The sequence below is a fragment of a genome, unplaced genomic scaffold (assembly GCF_019419815.1).
Source record: "Pyrus x bretschneideri cultivar Hongxiangsu unplaced genomic scaffold, Pyrus_bretschneideri_v1 Contig9, whole genome shotgun sequence".
Lineage (NCBI taxonomy): Eukaryota > Viridiplantae > Streptophyta > Magnoliopsida > Rosales > Rosaceae > Pyrus > Pyrus x bretschneideri.
The window spans coordinates 1,897,067-1,908,094 of record NW_025999831.1 but is presented as its reverse complement, the minus strand read 5'-3'; the positions used below and the strand labels follow the sequence as shown (position 1 = coordinate 1,908,094).

General features: G+C 33.8%; 1 pseudogene; it reads right to left on the bottom strand.

Annotated features, from left to right (window-relative positions):
* Positions 1 to 6,917: 6,917 nt before the first annotated feature.
* Positions 6,918 to 9,071, bottom strand: LOC103962118 (annotated as a pseudogene).
* Positions 9,072 to 11,028: the final 1,957 nt, after the last annotated feature.

Genomic DNA, 11,028 nt, shown 5'->3' with positions numbered 1-11,028 from the left:
ATGTTGGTTCTTCTTCAAACTTGTATTAGGAGCCTCAGGAAGTTGTGTAGAGGCTTCCTAACGTCCTAAAAACTTGTAACTTGGCCAGGATCACGTCGGAACAAACTCATCCGAGTCAGAACTTCCGAGTTGATGAGTCAAGACTCGTCCATTTCGTGATCGGCGGGTATGGTTGGGTTCGTGAGGATGAGTGTAGTATGATGGTAGTGTTTTTAGGTTCGATATGTGAGTTTTTGTTGAGGATCCTTGTTGTTGCAAAGAAAAGAGAGCTTCGGCGAGAGAGAGAAGGAGAAGAGAGAGAGAAAAAGTGATTTGATTGGATGAGAAAAGTGAGTGTGATGTCTAATTGGGTGAGGACTGAAATGAGGGATAATGTTTGATTGGTTGTGAGTGAAATGGGGGACACGGTCCAATTTAAAAAAAAAAGAGAGGATAGGGTTTTTCAGATTTGCACCGCAAAAAGTACTCAGAAAATCTATCCCCTTATCATAAACAATGTTTCCAACACTGTATAATTAATACACGCATGCACAATTCTACCTGCTGTTAACGTATTTTAACTAAACGTAACTTATTCGTTACCAGTTCGATTCGAGTTAACTCGCACTCATGCATTCGTAACGACGAGTACTAATTAATTACGCTACTAGGAAAATAAAATAAAAACAGAATGACTACATCCACGACGGGTACTAATTAATTACGCTACTAGGAAAATAAAATAAAAACAGAATGACTACATCCACATCAGGTTCCACTTTTGCCAAAAAGGACATAACCATCAATTTACATGCTCGGGGAGAAAATCACATAGAAAATTAGGGATGGGTCGTTACAGTTTCCTTCTCTCGACACAAAATAATTTAGTTTTTCCCATGTTTCTATATTATTGAGTTTGAAGTGTTTTTCTAAATATAATTTTATCGATGTCTTACGTGTAAAAACAAATAATTTTTTTATATAAAGTGAGGACACATTTTTTGGCATCGCCCCGGACCTCCAAAAATCTCTGGACCAGCTCTGCATGGACTTTGGTTGGAGGCGTGCTTTGGGTTTCGATGGTTGCTAAAGTGCAATTTGCACTATTTGGTAGGATTATGGAAGCACTTTTAGCTCAGGTGGCTTGCCCAACCCAATTTTCCATTCAGCTTAGGTGCTCACTTTTGGGGCTTTTTTCTTATTTTACTTTTTTAATGGACTGCACTTCTATTCGACAGTTGTGGATTGTCTTGGACTTACCTCATTTTGCATTAGTGTTTTTTATTTTTAATGAAATTAGTTGCTTGACAAAAAAATGTATTAGACATCCCATAAGTGATTAGAAAAGGCTAATGTTAAGTAGACCAATATTTTAGACGAAATTTATACACAATATGATGTGTTACCAATAGGAAATAAACATGTTAATCGATATTTAAGTAATAATCCAATTATCAACAAACACATCATATGATTTACAAAAGTTTTAAAAATTTGATCTCTCTAGCATTACCCCTAGAAATATACTCATGTCAATTCATGTCAATTCATGTCAACATTCTTAACAAGCATACATCATTTTACGTTGCAATTAACTGTAATTTAGACAAAATATCAACAACAAGGGCAGTTAAACTCAATTTAGAAAAAACTTAATCATGCATAATCACTTTTATATAGGGACCATGTAAAACACAACTTTTAAGGCAATATGCTAAAAAGGTCATACTAAACTTATTATAAATTGTAATTATTTTGGAGTCAAATTAATATATAACTCGTTCTGATCTTTTAAAAGGAAGGAAAACAATTACAGTTTGCATGCAAACTACTCATATACATTTTACGCTCATACTTCTATTTCAATAATTTTCATCGAGACTTGATTTCAGTAATATTTAGAATAAACGTCGAAGGAATATGTAAATTTATTTTTACACCTAATTAAAAAATAAAAAACCAAAAATAAACGTCGAAGTAGAGCATAGGAAAATTTCTAAAGAGACGCTAGAGAGACAACGTGGAATGGCGTACAAAAATTTCATTGCTCTTTTTCTCTACCGAATACCCAAGCGGCATTCAAAATATCTTTGTAGTTTGCAAACGTTTAGCGATTTCCAATCGTACAAAGCGAATGAAGTGATTTATGGGTTGAATTAATAGAGTGAGAAAACCAGATTGGGTTATCATATCATTTCATTTGCACCTGGTGCTCCAAGCAGGTTTATTATTTCGATGGGATTTACCAACCAGTTAAGCTATTTGATTTTAATTATATTCTTGATTTCAATTTTCTCCTTGAGTGATGGCTGTTTCCTCTTAACAAGAAAGATTTGATTCTATATTTATCGGGACACTACCACTAAAACTTGTCTCCAAGTGATCTTTGGTAAAGATGATTAGCCATTTATATGCATCTTTGAAGAAACTAGTATATGTGGTGGTGAAGGAACGAAGTCACACATCATCCACCTTTGTTATCCTTTGATTTCAAGCCTATTTACAGGCAGTATACAACTGCTCCTAAAGCCTAAACAAAAATAATTATAATCAAATAAAATAAATGTCATAAATTGATTTATACCTTATTTGAAGATTCAAAACTTCAAAATCACCATCCATTAGTAAAAAAAACTTGTCTTTTCTCTATGACAACGTCTTAGAGTTTTAGCCAAAATAGAATGTAGAAGAAAGATTGCGTGATGGTAAGAGTTTGATTATAGGATGTGAGTTTATTGATAAACTTTGATTTTTGTATTAATTTCATCTTGTACTTGATGATCATTATACAATAAGGTTAAAAAACAATTTATATTTAAAATTTAAGTTGGGTGTAAGGTGATGTTATATGGGTTCAAATAAAATTTCCCTTATAATTTATTAGATTTTATTATTATTTTTTAATGTAAAACTGATTTCATTCAATGAATAACGTCAATACATCAATAGGAAAAACGTGTGAGATCAAAGGCCTCTGAAAAAAACCTTAACCAAGTAAACCCGGTTGGAAAAACCTCGGCTATAGAAAAAGAGGCCACACATGCGAAAGACACTTAATCAACAACCATAGATTCCGCTGAATATATTGCATCAATCACGTCGGACCCGTCTCAACCCAGAATGAAAGAGTCAGACAATGAAGACTATACCGAGCCAAACGACGACCCACAGTATTCGCATCCCTCGATATATAATTCACTGCCATTTGATTAGAGTTTTATGGACTTTTGTTGAGTTTTTTAAGTGATATACTTTCACAGATTTAAGTATACTTCTACGAATTATTATAAATTCCATAACATTACATAGATAATATACTTTTTAGAAAAGAAATAAGTTAAATGATAGACTTTTGTAAAATTTTAGAGAGTTCAATGGTAGAAATTTTTAGAATTTGATGGATTGTCATGGACTTTTGAATGACCAATTTATTAACCAGCATTAGAATTTTTAAGTTTTTACTATTGAAATTGTGATGATGATCATAGCAAAGTGGTTTTATGTCACGTGGTTTTTAGCAAAATAATGATATAGTAAAGTTGGTGTCTTTAGTGGGGGCGATAATAGTAGGGTGCTGATTATGAAGAAATTATAGAGTGGTACTGTAGTACTACATGACAATGCCACATAGTGGTACTCATTAATCAGATCATGACACGTGGAATTGTGAGATAATAAAAAATATCAATATTTTCTATTAATTGTTTAATTAATTATCGATAATTACTAAATTGTCCATTTTTTTACTTGAGTTCAATTTTGCTGAGGGGGATAAAATGGTAATTTCATGGAGTTTTGATTGACAATCAGGGTTTTATTAAGGGTAATGTTAAGGAGACTAAATTTCTAGAGTAAATTTTGGAAATTAAAGGATATGAAAATTGATGATTGGTTTATTATTTAAGCGTTGATTAACGTGATCAATCCTATTAGTGACACTGACACATTATTTAGTTTGCAAATTTGGTCTCCCTAGAATTTAGGGATGACAACAATTCGGTATAACCGCCAATTAACCATCAGGTATTATCCATAACCATACCTACCGAGTAACAGATTGCCTATTGGTTAACAGTTATACCCATCTTCATCAATACAAAAAATATATTCGTTCAATTAAGTCATGATCATTTAGTAAATATTAATTTCGTCATTAAATATTTGATGTATAAAATGATTTAATGAATGAATCTTGTGGAGCATAAAAATTAAAGCTAAACATTGATAATGTTTGCTGATCTTTGATATCTCCCATAAGTACCATTGAATTCTCATAGATTTTGATTCATATCAAAACCTTTGAACTTTCCACAAAATGTAACTCACACAATGCAACTTTATATTCTCAAGGTAATGAATTCAGTGAATAATGAATACACACCACACACACACACACATATATATTGATGTGTTAATAATACTATTATATTATGTATATAATTCGGTTCGGATTTGGGGATGGATACAGATTGGGGACTCTTATAAGAGTTTAGGAGTCCCCAAATAATATGCACGGATACGGATTGGGACTCCGATAACCATATCAAAAATCATAACCAAATAATATGCACGGGTTTTCCCCATATCCAAAAAGGTTTTCCCCTAAACTCCTGCTTTTAATCCAAAATATACCTGAATTTTCATACCCAAATCCAATCCATTCGGGAAGTTATCTACGGTTATCGATTTTAACGGTTAGAATTACCATCCCTACTAGCATTACCCTCTTATTAATAGGTAGTGTAGATAAATACGAAGCTTCTCTCTCATCTTAATTCGTTTGCTGGAAAATCATTAACTACATCTCCTTCTATCTCCCCCATTCTCGGCAAGCAGATTTCGTATACCACAAAAAGTAGCAGTAAACAATCTATGGCGAACTCGACCAAGTATCGAGCCCTGGGTGACACGGATGAACCTTTTCTCCATTCCATTCATCTTTCATGAGACGATATTGTTCACGCTTGTCTAGCGCACTCCCTAGCTTCAACATTACTTCTGCATCTTTGCTATGCCAAAAAGAGGCAGAACGTCCTCACCAGTTTCAACAAATTATTGTCCAAATATGAGGTCAAAAACAGAATCGAAACGACAACTAGTCGAGAAAAGGAAAGGAGGAAACTGAGAGACCTAAACACACAAGCACAGGGACCATTCAAAGGTCCCATTTAAATTTTGATCAGCAGTCATTCACAGATGTGGTGCCCCAGAGGAGCAGACAGTTCTGCAACTTAAAGAAGACAAGAAGGAGATGGAGGAAGAACGAGGCGATGAAATTAATGATTTTCCGGTAAACGACGAGGAGAGAGAACCTTCGTATTTATTGATAGTTACTGAAATATTAATAGAAGATATTGATAGTTTTTATTATCTCACAATACCATGTGTCGTGATTTGATTAATGAGTACCACCATTTGGCATTGTCATGTGGTACTACGGTACCACTCTAGATTTTCTCGTGATTGTGGTGGCGGGGTGTTGCTGGGGTGGTGGAGTAGGGATGAGGGTGGTGATGATGGGGGTGGAGATGATGGTGGTAGAGGTGGCGGTCATGGTGATGGTGGTGTCTTGATGTTGGTCATAGTAGGGTTGGTAATGAGGCTTATGACAATGACGGTGGTGGTGGTAATGGTGACAATCGTGGCTATTGGGGTGGAAGAGTGGTCATGGGAATATGGTGATAATAATAGTCATTGTATTATGGTGGGTGATGAGTTTATTATTAGAGAATTGAGAAATAATGAAATCTATCAAAATCTTGGGGGAAGAGGTTGGATTTGATATGACAAAAAATTAACCATAAAAGCACTAAAAATCCATCAAAATCCATTACTTTTTAAAATTCTTTAAAATTAATGAAATTTTGAACACACCTGAATTTTTGCAGACTTATCTTAAAAAGTCTTTATTCAATAGAGGGTGACTTTTATTAAGTCCTTAAAAGTCTATATTGAATACACTTTGATTTCAGAGTTAAGCAAAGTTCATCGAACTCCATATACAACGCACCCTCCAAATTCCACGTTGATGAAGGGGTTTATAGGTTCAAATATCTCTTGTACATTTCCAAACTTCTTTTTACCCAAATGTATATATAGGCCGTCAATATTATTGATATCGTTTCTAGTAATAGCGTTATTATTAGCGATTAGAAAGTTAGCTCTTAGGGGATAAGTGTGGATCGAACGAACATCATAATGTATAGACAAGATCATTTTCTACCACTGTGGTAAGACACCATTTCTGAATATTGTTGATACTTTGAACTTATCATTATCAATAGGAATAACTCATGCAAGAGAGTTTGAGGTGTTGCTGAATAAAGTTATTTTCTATTTCTTTGACTCATTCTCTTGTTTTGGTTTCATGATTTTCTTTTCATTTAATCAATTTAAAAGATAAAAAACACCCAAGAGTGTACACGACGAAAACAGAAAAGAAAATCACTTCCAAAAGAGAATTTGATCAAAACTTTTGCTTATACAAAATATCAGTTTTGTGCACTTGATATAAAAGTTAATACAGTGAATACTTGTATCAGTTGGACTCCAAATCATAACAATTCCGATCATTCTAATATTACCAACACATAAATGTAAAAAAAAGCGATAAATTCTGTTAGGTACTTCTGCAAACTTTCAAGGTTATACGGAATAGTCCGATTAGAAACATACATAATACAATGAAAATACATTTGACAAAGAACCTATGTATATTTGTTTCAAACGAAGCAAAAGGGATCAAGAGAGCTTAGACTTGTGAGGGCGTCTAGTACAATATGAATCTGGCTTTCTTTTCCAAATTGTAGTATACAGACTTTACCTTAGAACGGATAAACCCTACAAATGATTCCACCTGCATTAATCCATTTTCCTAGTAGCTAAACATTCCAGTAGTGGAAACGTAACCTTTTATTCAATTTCGTCTTGTCCACCACTTAAAGCCAGTTGTCCATTAATTCGTCCCAATCCCAAATAGCTTCATCATCAACGGCCATTGGCAAAATCCCACTTTGTTCTTGTTGAGAGGATTGAGAGGCATGGCCTCCTGAGGATGAACTCTCTAGTGAGCTTAAGTTTGTTCTCTCTCCCATATTCTAAGGGTTCCTATTTGACGTTGTCGAACGTTGATCTAGATGATTTGCACCTTGAGCAGGAGTTGCTTGAATGTTTAAGCTAGGGTTTCTTGTGATCTCAATCCCTGGATGTAATCTGTCAAATGCCCTAAGGGATTTTGATTTCCTGTGCACTGGGCATAAGCTAAATTCTTGCCTTAACTGCATGCATGCGTGCCAACATGTATCAACATTAAAATTTATAATATGAATTATTATGAAGTTTAGTTAGTTAAATTGGCTTAGATGCATATAATTAACTGCACTGAAACTCAATGCCATACGCCATCAATTAGGTCCCTTGCCTTAAAAACAGTGTGGTCCTGTCATATGGTTTCATCGGCTGTTAACTTGTTATAGCTATTGGCACCACTAACATGTTCAGTTTTGTTGGTGTCCCTTCTATGAAGTAATTAAATGTTCTTTTGTGCGCCCAATTCAGAATATATATGGTGTAACATGTAGCTGATGAGCAAGAATATTCACTTGTAATTTCTCAAAACCATATGTTATACACACACAAAGCAACTTGATTAATTATGTCATTAGACTATAAATTCCAGTTGAATTTATGAAGTTCTAGAAAACTAGAATTTTATTTGGACATGATTGCTGGCAGCCTCTCTAATAGACGTGTGGTTTGTGAAGTTTTAAAACATTGCTAATTTTGAGGTAAGAAATTAATTAGTACGTATACTCACCGTGGGAGCAGAAGGAGTACTTGTTCTAGCGATTGATGAAGAAGCTGCCATTGATAATTGATTATTATGATCAGCATGCTCTTCGATGGCTTTGTATTCATTCATCATCCACTCGGTTTTCTTTCCACGGGGAGCGCTGCCAATGTAGAAACCCATGGTTCTTTTGTGGCCGATGGGACGATTGTAATTGGAATTGGAAGAGTACACAGTGCTCGGAGATCCTGTTGCTTTCCAATACCCAATTGTTGTGAGTCGTCTCGGTCTCCATCCCCGAGCTTCACTCTTTTGTCTTGGTATGAAAAAGAACCACTGCTCTCAATCTCCATGGCTCACCTCGCCCGCAACCTTTGTTAATTTTTAATTCATTATAAACCTAATTAATTAATTAAAGTGTAAATTATGAAATTGCATGCTAAGCTAGCAAACTACCTTCATATATCATATTTTAATTTTTATATATACCAAAAAGAAAAGGAAATTGAAATCAGTATTCATTGAATATCAACAATGTACACGATGCTGTAAATTAGTGCTCTATACAAACATATATAAGATTCATTATCCTGGAACTGGCGCGGTCGTAGGGAAAGTGATGAAAAGCAAACACTAGCTATAATATGGTGTAACCTCCATGGCTGGGCAAGCTAGAAGCTAGCATAAATCCAACAAGTAATCATTAAAAGAAGAAAGAGAGAGAGAGAGAGAGAGAGAGAGAGAGAGAGAGAGAGAGAGAGAGAGAGAGAGATGTTGCAGTACGTGGGAGTTTCCATGGATTAAACTCATAAATGTAAATGACGGGTATGATTCTGTCCAGAACTCGGTTCAACTCCTTACTCCTCCCATCAAGTTTGTTCTGCAAGTAAAACGAAATCAGCTCTTCCTCTGTTGGGTAGAATCTATATCCAGGTGGTAAATCCTCCATTGCATCAGTTTCTCGAGCTCCCTCTACCCTACCACCAGCTATCGAAATTTCAGGTTTCTATATATGTTGTTTGATCATTTTTAGTTACGTAGGTTTCAAACAATGTACATAAAAAAAAAAAAAAAATACACATGTGAATCTATATTTTGTCGCGCAAGGTGTTTGACTTTTTGTTTTATTATTTCTCTTATATTATTTTAATTATATTAATTGTTTACGCAATGAAATATTTGGCAGCACAAGATTTTTCGAATTTTTACTTTTTTAATTTAATTTAATTGTATGATTTTATTTTTTTAAATACTTTAATTTAAATTGACATATTCAAAATAAAATTACATATGAAAAATAGTGATCAAATTATCCAATATATATAATATATTCAAAATGTACACATAAATTAACAAAGCACAATAATAAAATCCTAATACAAGTCTATTATGGTGGTAGTGGTGGGGGATATGTTTCGATAGCATCCTAATCCTCAACTTTAGCCGTCAAAGTCTCGAGGATTCCCTACAAAAAAAAAATATAAATGGTCAAATAACAAAAAATTGGCATAATCTCCCCTAAAATTGGTATACCCCAAATCCGACCCCAAACTCCACTCCTCATCCTATACTCGACCCCAAACCCTGCACCAAACTCAAAACTAACTCCAAAAACACATTAATGAAAAAAATTAAAATATGGGGAGAATATACCTTTTGGCAAGATTGAGAGTGAGTGAGAATGAGAGGGAGGAGTAAGTGTGAGAGAATTAGAGGAGATAGTCAGAGAGATAAGAGAGTGAGTGAGAGTGAGAGCTAGTGAAGAGAGAAGAGAGATTAAGTGAAAGAAGTGAGTGTGAGAGAGAGGGTCGGATTTGTGGGGAGGGAAAGAGAGAGGAGAGGTAAGAGTAGAGAAAGACATTGAGAAAATTATGAAGGAGTTATTTTGGTTTTAAAAATCGTATCACTTTGTGTGACGAAGGATACGAGTTTGCACAATGAAATATTGGTTGCGCAAAGTCTTAAAAAAAATTCCATTTTTTTGCCCACCCAAATTTTAGAGTTTTTCATTGCACAAAGTTTTGTGTGATGAAGTATTGATCGCGCAAAGTTTTGAGCGAAGAAAAATTGGTCGCGCAAAGTTTTGCCCGACCACTAAAAAAGAATTTTTTTTTTTAAAAATTCCCACGGCCCATTTTTGGTGCCCGCCCAAATTTTTAGAGTTTTGCGCGATGAAATGTTGGTCGCACAAAGTTTTGCACGACCACTTGAAAAAAAAATTTTAAAAAAAAAATCTCCGTGTCCCATTTTTCTTGGCTACCCAAATTTTTAGAGTTTGGTTGTGCAAAGTTTTGCGTGACCAAAAATTGGTCACGCAAAGTCTTAAAAAAAATTTTTAAAAAAAAATCCCGCGTCCCATTTTTGGCTCTCATCCAAATTTAAGGATTTTGCGCAACGAATTATTGGTTCGTCGTGCAAAATTTTTAAAAATAATTTATATAAATAATAAAAAAGAAAATAATAAAATTTAATGAAAATGTGACTTTACTCCCTTCAAATTCAATTTTTTTTTTACATAAAACCCACAATAATATATTTTTCGAACAAAAACCTGATCCGTACTACAATAATAAATTTAAAGCTACATAGTAAATATATATACCATTCAATTTCATAAGTGTTATATGTGCAAAATAAATAAATTTAAAGCTAGTTAATATATATATATGCACACTCACACAAACCATTCAACGATCCAACCGTCAAACTTGTTTGTATATACTTCGAAATCATATGCGCCAAAAATCACATAAAACAAATATTCAAAGATCAAGTTACAGGACAAAGTGTTCGATAGTTATAAACGAAAAAATCACGATTTAACGGTTATTTTAACTCTGATTTTGATGATTTTTTACAGCTACGCTTCTTGATCCTATATGAATACAATGACTGAATTCAATCTTCAATTTAAAATATTTACAATAGTGGATACCACAAAATCTTATGTTATACTTAATGAAAATATAAATAAACTCTTTAAGTGTTAGTGAATCTATTGTTTTGATGGGCTATGCATTCTATGAAACTAGTTTCAACGATCCAACCGTTAAACTTATTTGTATATACTTCAAGATCATATACCCCAAAAATCACAAAAAACAAACATTCAAAGATCAAGTAACGGGACAAAACTTTTTGACGGTTATAAACGAAAAATCACGATTTAATGGTTATTTTAATTTCGATTTTGATGAATTTTTACAACTACACTCCTTAACCGTATATGAATACAATGACTAAATTCAATCTTCAATTTA